This window comes from Lycium ferocissimum, chromosome 2 (genome assembly GCF_029784015.1).
Source record: "Lycium ferocissimum isolate CSIRO_LF1 chromosome 2, AGI_CSIRO_Lferr_CH_V1, whole genome shotgun sequence".
Lineage (NCBI taxonomy): Eukaryota > Viridiplantae > Streptophyta > Magnoliopsida > Solanales > Solanaceae > Lycium > Lycium ferocissimum.
This window is the reverse complement of record NC_081343.1, coordinates 70,898,311-70,907,382: the sequence shown is the minus strand read 5'-3', so window position 1 is coordinate 70,907,382 and position 9,072 is coordinate 70,898,311. Positions and strand designations below refer to the sequence as shown.

Genomic DNA, 9,072 nt, shown 5'->3' with positions numbered 1-9,072 from the left:
TATGATAACCGAAGCAACGGAAACAAGTAACAACAAAACTGAAGAATAAGATAATATGAGAGCAATAATAATAATAATAAATAATAATACTGCTAAGGAAACTAGACAACGCTTGTCTACCTACTAACCTTCTGCTCTAATCCACGACCTCCATGTCCTCCTATCCAGGGTTATGTCCTCGGTAAGCTACATGTGTGACATCTCTTGTCTAATCATCTCTCCCCAATACTTCTTCGCCCTATGTCTACTTCTACATCTCTTCAGACCCATCATAACCAACCTTTTTTTGGATGTACGGGGTCTTGACTGGCCAACACTTCACCTCATACAACACAGCTGGTCCAATAACGACTTTATAAAACTTAAGTCTTGATGATACATTCTTATCACACTAGACACCGAAAGCGAACCTCCTTTTCATCTACTCCATTTTAATGTGATGTGATACATCATCGTCAATATTTTATTTATTATGCAACAAAAATATGAAATAAGAATTACAAAAATAAAAGTATTTAAAGACAAAAATTATTGGTAAAGTAAGTAATTCATACGCAATACTATTGTCAAAAACTTATTCGTACCAAATGTTTATAAGCTATAACTATCAATACATAAATGATACTTATTTACTTGCACATACATTTTTTTTAATTTTATCATATGATTAATTAATTACTTTACCGAAGTTGCGGATGACGAAATCGCATCGGCCGGCTAGCGCAGAATAATAATTGCTCATGATTTCAACTGCGCACGTTAGAAACATCCCTCCCACGAATTTTCAAATTTTTCTTCAATCGGCTAAAAACGCAAATCCTTCCTTTTCTAATCCAACCCGACCCCACCACAAAAGAACCAAAAATTTAAAAGTACACCCCAAACTTTAGAATCAAGCTCTCCCATTTGATCCAACAACAACCAGACCCCTTCCGTTAAATTAACTAATCTACAAGCCCTTCCGTTTCAAAATTCACATAATTTTACATTCAAATCAACAAACCAAAAAGACACAGACTAATTCTTTTTTTCCTTTTTTTTATTTTTTATCCACCACAAAACAACCAGAAATTTTAAAATACACCCCAAATCTTTGAACCAAACTATCCCATGTGATCCAACAACCAGGTCCGTCTGTTAAATTGACTAATGTTGAAGGACTTCTCTTTTAAAAATTCACATAAAATTAAACATTCAAATCCAACAAACCAAAAAGCGGAGAGTTGAAGCAAAATTGGAATGACGATGGACCGAGAAAAGGAAAGAGAGGTTGAATTGGAAAGTGCAATGTACACTAACTGTTTGTTATTAGGGTTGGATCCATCCATCATCGGTATCGGAGCGGGTAACGGTACACCTCGGGTCGGGTTTTTCCGTCATTCAAACCCTAAATTGGGAGAACAGCTTCTATATTTTATCTTATCTTCTCTTAGAGGTCCTACTCAATCCGCTAAGGTAAATTAATTGCTTCTTTTTTGAGACTTATCGAAATGTACTTCTTAGCTCATATGTGATTTAGGCTTACAATTACTATGTTTTGTACTGATTTTTTTTTCTTCAGGATTTTGATAAGGTTTGGCCGATTTTTGATTCGGCACAATCTCGCGATTTTCGTAAGGTAATTATGCTTTACCTTCTCTACAATATGATTTTCCTAAGGTGTTTTCAGTTTGAATTGATTGAAATGGATAGAAATGATTTGTATAGATTCGTATAGAGTAGGTCTTCTTCTAGTGGAAGTTCCTTTATTGGGAAAATTACTGGGAGAAAATATTTACGCCATGTAGCCCATATTTTGAGTTTGTTATCCGGTTTAGGCAATATTTTTGTATAAACACCTTTTATACACATTTATACAAGATTGATACATTATGTATAATGCTTTCCCCTAGGTATAATGTTGTATGATATTGTATATTGGGCTAAGTGGCGTGATATTTTATGCTGGGCTGTATATTTTTGAAAATTTCCCTTTTTCCTGAGCAGATAGGTCTTTTCAGTTTGAATAAATTGAAATGCATACAAATGATTTGTATAGATTCGTCTAGAGTAAGTCTTTTTCTAGTGAAAGCTTATTTATTTATTGGAAAATGTAGGTTGTACAAGGGATAATAAGTGAGCTGGAATCACAAGGGGCACTGCCTAGAAGTAATTCGAGGGTCTCATCACTTGCCACATGCTGTGGACCAAGGTTGGCTCATTGATACCAAGTTCAATTGATATAACACTCTGGTTCTAGTTCATTTTAATTATTTTGAGCTATCATTTGATTTTCTGTGTCCTGGTATTATTGTTGCAAATGGTAGTCCAGTGCAAGTTGATTAAACTCGGAAAGTAATTTGGCTAGATATTGCAAATAATGGTCCTACAGACACCATAGCTTTTCTAAGGGAGTAGATGACATTTTTGAAGTTTGAATTTTCATAAGGGCCCATAAGCAAGTTCTTGCACCTGCGTAGCCCTGAAATGCCCTCATTCTAGGCCGTGGCCTGCCTGAATAATAATTCTATTGAATGTTGATGAACTTTTTGGTGCCTTTACCTAATTATTGAATTTCACAGTACTTTTGGGGGAAATGATTCCTTTTGTAAGTGGCAGAGCTAGATAAAACCTGCTCCATTTTCCGTTATCATACTCGTATAAATTTGATTCATACCCTTTAAGGTGAAGTTTGCATGCTGATGTGTAAAGAGTAACATTATAGCCATTTCATGTACTTAATATTCATTATATATTTCACATATTTACTGCAGGTTTGTTGAACTTCTATGGCAACTTTCACTGCATGCTTTGAGGGAGGTTCATAGGCGAATGTTTGCTGGTGATGTTGCTTCTAACCCCTTGCCTGCATCATTAACAGACGTAGCTTTCTCACATGCAGCCACACTACTTCCTGTAACCAAGGTCTCTCTTCTGATTCCTTCCATTCACCAGGCTTTTAAACAGACCCTTTTTCAATATTAGGGTTCTTGTGACCTTGAAATCTAACCGCCTAATGACCTGAAGCCAAGGTTTTAGTTTTCTGCGTATTTTAGATATAAGGTAGCATATGATTTGACTCGGTTTTCTTTCCCAATGTGGAAGCTATTTACTTGTATCACATTGGCAAAGTAGCTTACCAGTAGTCTATGCTTAGGCATTGATTGTTATTATGATTGTTTGCTTTGCTAGTCTTGAAGCTTAAATTCATATGTAGCGTAGACACTATCAAGATTGATATGAGAAATTATTTCTAGTGGATGGATCTAATTGCTGCCTCTATGTGAATAGGCTAGGATTGCTCTTGAAAGAAGAAGGTTTTGAGTAATGCAGAAACAGCAGTTCGTAGACAGGCCATGTGGTCTAATTTGGCTCATGAATTGACAGCTGAATTTCGAGGGCTTTGTGCCGAAGAGGTGAAATAATCTTGTTATCTTTCTTTGAAGACTTGGCGCTGGATTTTTAGCCCCTTATTGACTTGGGTAAATAATCGTTTCTGAGGATCATCTTGGATCTCCTTGGTCTCAGGCTTATTTGCAACAAGAACTGGAAAAGCTGCAGCATGTGAGAAATAAAGTAAAGCTGGAAGGTGAACTGTGGGATGAACTTGTATCAAGCTCAAGCCAGAGCTCGCATATGGTTCAAAGAGCTACCCGTTTGTGGGACTCTTTGCTGTCTCGCAAGAGTGCGTTCAATCAGTATCTCACTTGTCAATTATATCCTAATAAAACTATGCAATTAGCGTGCTTTTGCAGAGTGATACTCTCACTGAGCTTGCAATTATTATAATAGAGTTTTGTATACCTGGCACTTACTTGTATTATGTATATATATTTATACAGATCAGCATGAGATTCTTGCCTCTGGCCCAATAGAAGATCTTATTGCTCATCGTGAGCATAGGTAAGATCACTTTCCATATTCTCTTGGTTTTAAAACCTGGCCTTGCCTTCAAACTGTTTTATTAATTTTTATCATTTAGGTATCGCATCTCTGGTTCAGCTTTGCTCGCAGCTATGGATCAAAGCTCTGTAGCTCCACCAACCGATTTGGCTTCTTCACATCAAGATAATGAAGACCAAGTTGAAAGATCACAAGCAGATGTGAATAGAGAAAAACATGTAAAGAGTTCAGATTCTTCTCATATTCAAGTAGACGATAATACATTTTCTCGAGTTGATGAGAGAATTGCAAGAGGCCATCCTACTGTTGATATAGCAGAAGTTTTGAGGCGCTGGACACATGCCCTACAACGTGTTCATAAACAGTCCCTTCAACTGGTATGCTGATTTCTTCGACTCAAGATTCTATAAGTCCTATCAGAACTCTTTTTATTTTTTTATTTTTTTTTAGAGGGTGGGTATAAATATGGTGCAAGAGCTTTCAATACTACTAAGCAGTATGCATCCACTGTTTTGCGATGTCGTCGAGCACCATGTCTGTTCATATTTTGGACTTTACAAGTAGTTAACGGGAGACTCAACGTATTAAACAAAAGAAAAAAGTTTACACCTGTTTTACAGTTTGTAACTAATTTAACAGTTTGAATCTGTCTTTGATTTTCATTTCGTACTTTCTCTCTGGTACCACTACTTTTTGCAGGCAAAAGCAAATGATGGAGAGGGTCCAGAGCTTTTGAGGAGTTCACATGATGATGGTACTGGTGGTCATGCGGAGTCCTTGGCTGCAACCCTTACCGAACATAAGCAGCACCTAGCTAGTATACAGGTTTGATATTCAGTCTAATTTGGTTGCGCTTATGAACTATTTTACATGGACTCAGGTGAAAGCAAGGTGGTTAGTATAGTTGGGTATTTATTTAAAGTACCCGTCTAATCACCCCACCAACAAGAAAAGAAAGTGAAATAAATCATTAATTTTTATTTCTGCACAACAGCTTGAATTGCTCAAGCTATAATTTATCTTGACCTAGCAGTATTTTGCAAGTCGAGCTTGAAATATGTAATTTCTAGTATCGGTTTGTCAACTAGATACTCTCAATTTAAGTCCTTCTATCTTCCACATTTTTGATTGAATATATTCTTCTCCTTTTGAGGTGGGAAGCATCTTTCCCTTAAGTATCATTGTTTCTTCATAAGGAAAATTAAATTCCACGTTTGTTACCATCTCAAAAAAAAAAAAAAAAAATAAAAAAAAATTCACATTGGTACAAAATTACATATAAACTGGGTTACATTGTTTTTTCCAGCGGGGCCATTTTGTGGATTGGATGGTTGTTCTTTTCAAATTGCACCGTGGTGTCCCCTGTCCTAACTTTTGAAAATTTTCTTATTCCCCAAGTTATGTTGATTTTATCACTCGTCTCTTTACTCTATTATCCATAGACAGAGGGGTATCTGTATGCCCGTCTTTAATTGTTGTGTACTGGCCATGTTTGTCAAATCTGGAAAGTGGCCTTTATCTATTTCACACCTGCATGAGGTGCTGAAAATGTGCAATTTTTTTTTTTTTTTTTGGTAGTTGTAAACCTTGCAAATCTTGAACTTCAACTTGAAAAAGTATTTCAAACTGAAGTTGTGCTCTGTACCTATATTTCAAGTGAAGGTGCTCAAATCCTTAACACCCACACAAATTTTCAACTTATGGAAGCTTGTTTCCTAAAAACGTACAACTATTCAAAATCAACTTTAACTTCCATTTTATTCCAACTTCAACTTCAAACAATGTTTTTCCAATTTCAGCTCAAATGTTGGCGAACTGCTCCTATACGACTTCAGTTGATTACCTGACATTTGGAATTAGTTCTTCCTGGCATTCTCAACATATAAAACAGTTAAATTGAAAATATTTACAATTACACTGTTGAAAGTTTGTGATGTAAATTCGTTGATCTCTAGGTACTCATAAATCAACTGAAGGAAGTTGCTCCATCCATACAGAATTCAATTTTAGAACTTACAGAAGAAGTCAGTAGTATTTCATCCGATTCTTCTAGAACGGCCAAGCTTCAGGGTAGATCACATTCACCAGTCCAAGCACAGAGCAGTGGGAGGACATTGGTAATATTTTGTGAAGCATTTTGTGAGACTTCCTTTTACCTTTTGAAACAATAGAAAAACTTAAACAACATAATTCTGCAGGAACACAACGTTGATGAGGTAGCTGAGATGAGCTCAAGATTGTCATCCATGCAATTTGAAAAGACATCAGCCAGTCCCTCCACCTTGAAGCTCCCACCTTTGTTTAGTGTAACACCAAATTCTTCAGGAAAAGGTGGTGCACAGAAGCGACAGATCTCGGCCCAAACCAGCCAAATTGAAAATATGTCTGAGAGGAAGTCTCTGGATCAGCAATTATTAAATAATGCGTTCGACAATCCTGCACAAGGTTTTTGTTCTGCCTTCTGAATGCATACATTGATTTCTTAATTGCTGGACTTTTAAATGTATTCTTTATTTTTGCAGATAATGCTACAAGCTTTGTTCAAAATCTGAAGAGATCTGTCAGAGAAGCTGCACTTTGCTCCCAATCTTACCATCAAGGATCATCTCAAGACAGTCGTTCTGATGATAGTTCTGAGCACTACTTTGAGCCTGTCTCAGGGTTTGGGTTTTCACAGCATGGTGATCGGGCAAACTTGTTGAGAAGAAAAAAGTTGTTTGTATCAGAACCAGATTCATCGTTTTTAGGGACTGGTCCTCCAGATAATCACATGAACATCAAGTCTGATGGAATACCTGACTTATTAAATGATCTGCAGTCTGTGGATGACTATGATGGTTTTCTGTCAACTATGGGTTCAAGCTCTTCCTTTTCTGATGCACATAGGTCATTTTATGATATGGAGGAAGCTCAGGATCAAGTATTTTCACCTCCTCTTCTTATGGATGCATCATTGTTAGCAGATTCATATGAGGATTTACTTGGTATGTTTGTTGCAATCTTTTACCTAATAGATCGGTTTGACAATTTTGATGTAGTTTTAAATTCATTTTTCCACAGTTAGTTTCCCATGCTGATTCTCCGATGCTTAGACCTTCACACTATATCCCTGAATCCCTGAATGGTCGTTCTATGCTGTAACTGATAACATGCGATGATGATGTTTTGAAATCATTTCCTAATCTGGACATTGTGTGGTGTCTAAACATGTTCTCTGTTAAACTCTTACTGGATTAAGTCTCTTTGGTTCACTGCCCTTTGAGAAAGATTTGTCGAGAATGAGTCAGGTTTTATCGCTTTCTTCCCAGTGCATATTTATTCAGGCTGTTCCTTGGTTTTTGTGTGGAAGTTTTAAATCTTCGTTCTTCTAGAAGATCCATGCTCTGTTCTTTGCTCTTGATCCACAAAGGCAACCTGTTTGTCTAAGTAGAACTACCACATGCATGTTCGACAAACTTACCGTTTCTCATTTATACTTACTCTCAAACAGAACGGTTTGTTTTTATACCTGTTAGTAAAAGCCCTTTCTGGGACCCATCACCATTTGCCTATGATATCTTCCGCAATGCCTTCGTTGTTGCTCTACCAGACTTTCGATAATTTAATGTTCTAATAGAGTCGTTCTGTTGCAGCACCATTGTCAGAAACTGAAACTGCTTTGATGGAGCATTGAGATCAAACATTGGATAATATGTCTGCTTGGTCTTGAAGAGATTGCTCAGAAGCTTGTACTGTCAACCTTTTTGTTGTTGGAATGCCCTCCTCGTACTAACTTCCGTTTGATTGTGTGATTTCCTGCATTCTTCATGCTTCAAGTGTATCATTCTTTATCTTTTGCATTTCATTTGACTTGGGGAAGCACAGGTAACTGAACATCAGAACATTGCTCAGCCAGCGGGATCACGGCCGAGCCAAGACTTTGATGTGCTTACCCGGCTTGTCAACGTGGGCTATAGGCATAATGCTCTTCTGCAGGAGATTGGCATGACTGCTTCAGACATTTGTGTGCTGTATACTGATGGGAAAAGAAATATTTTCTTGCTCCTGATTGATTTCTTTTTTGTTTACTCTGTAACAATTCGAAGGGAGCCTTGCAGTAATGTGAAGTTGGTTCCATGCTGGTTCGAGCCCGCTGATGCTTGCGTCAGGGTAGGCTGCCTACGTTACACTCCCTTGGACGGCGGCCCTTCTGCAGGCCCTGCTTCAACATGGATGCTGCGTACACCGGGCTTCTCTTTTTTCTGTAACAATTCAATCTGCAATTACTGTTGAAGTAATTTATGTTTCGTTTGTTCTATAATATGGCATATATCCATTCAATTGCTGTTTGGTGATAAATCTGACTGATTTTTTTGTGCTTATTTTACTTAAAATCTGTTTTTACCAAGAGAATCTCTCATTTTCTTTTTCTGTTTCTTTTACTTAAATCTGTTTTTCCATAAGATATGTTTGGATATTGACATGTTGACTTTGAGTGCTAGGGCCGGCATTGTCGGTCTGTAGTTTCCTGGATAATGTGGCCAATGACAGTAACTTCCACCGACTTCCATGTGTAGGATCCCTTTCTCTATCTGGTTTCCTCTAATTGTCATTATCTTCAGTGAATGCTCCTTTTGCTTAATTGCTTCTGATAGGTGAGGAGTGACCACTTTCATGTCTTACAATTTTACATATTAGCACAAGCCAGTCTGATATGATGACATTATCGGAACCTTACCTTATCAAAAATATGATGACATTATGGGAAGAAATAGAGTGCCTCCACTTTAAGTTGGAGGTCTAGTGACTTGGAAAATTTACAAAATGATTGAAAGCAAGAACATAGAGTAACAGTTAAAAAATCCATGGAGGAAAATCTTCAAGCGTGAGCTAACAGTTGAATGTTAGTAATAATGTGGACCATCCAGATTTTATCTTTCGGAGGATACGATCACATCTCAAACCTTTGCATGTCCTTTTATGTGATTCTAATTGGATGATTAATTTCTGATCCACATTCTTCCCAGTTCCCATATCAACAAGTAATATAGCAAGCAGTGATGCCCTCATGTTTCTACACTTGGGCGTTTGGTACGAATACAAGTTTTGTTGAAATTAGTTATTCTGATATTATTTTTTTAGTGATTATTTGGTTTGTTGTATTAAAATTAACATGCCTTGCATAATTTCTAAATAATATTGAAGAGGGTG

At 37.0% G+C, this 9,072-nt stretch overlaps 1 pseudogene; it reads left to right on the top strand.

Annotated features, from left to right (window-relative positions):
- Positions 1-1,090: 1,090 nt before the first annotated feature.
- LOC132047293 (AUGMIN subunit 6-like) lies at positions 1,091-8,243 on the top strand (annotated as a pseudogene).
- The last annotated feature ends 829 nt before the right edge of the window (positions 8,244-9,072 follow it).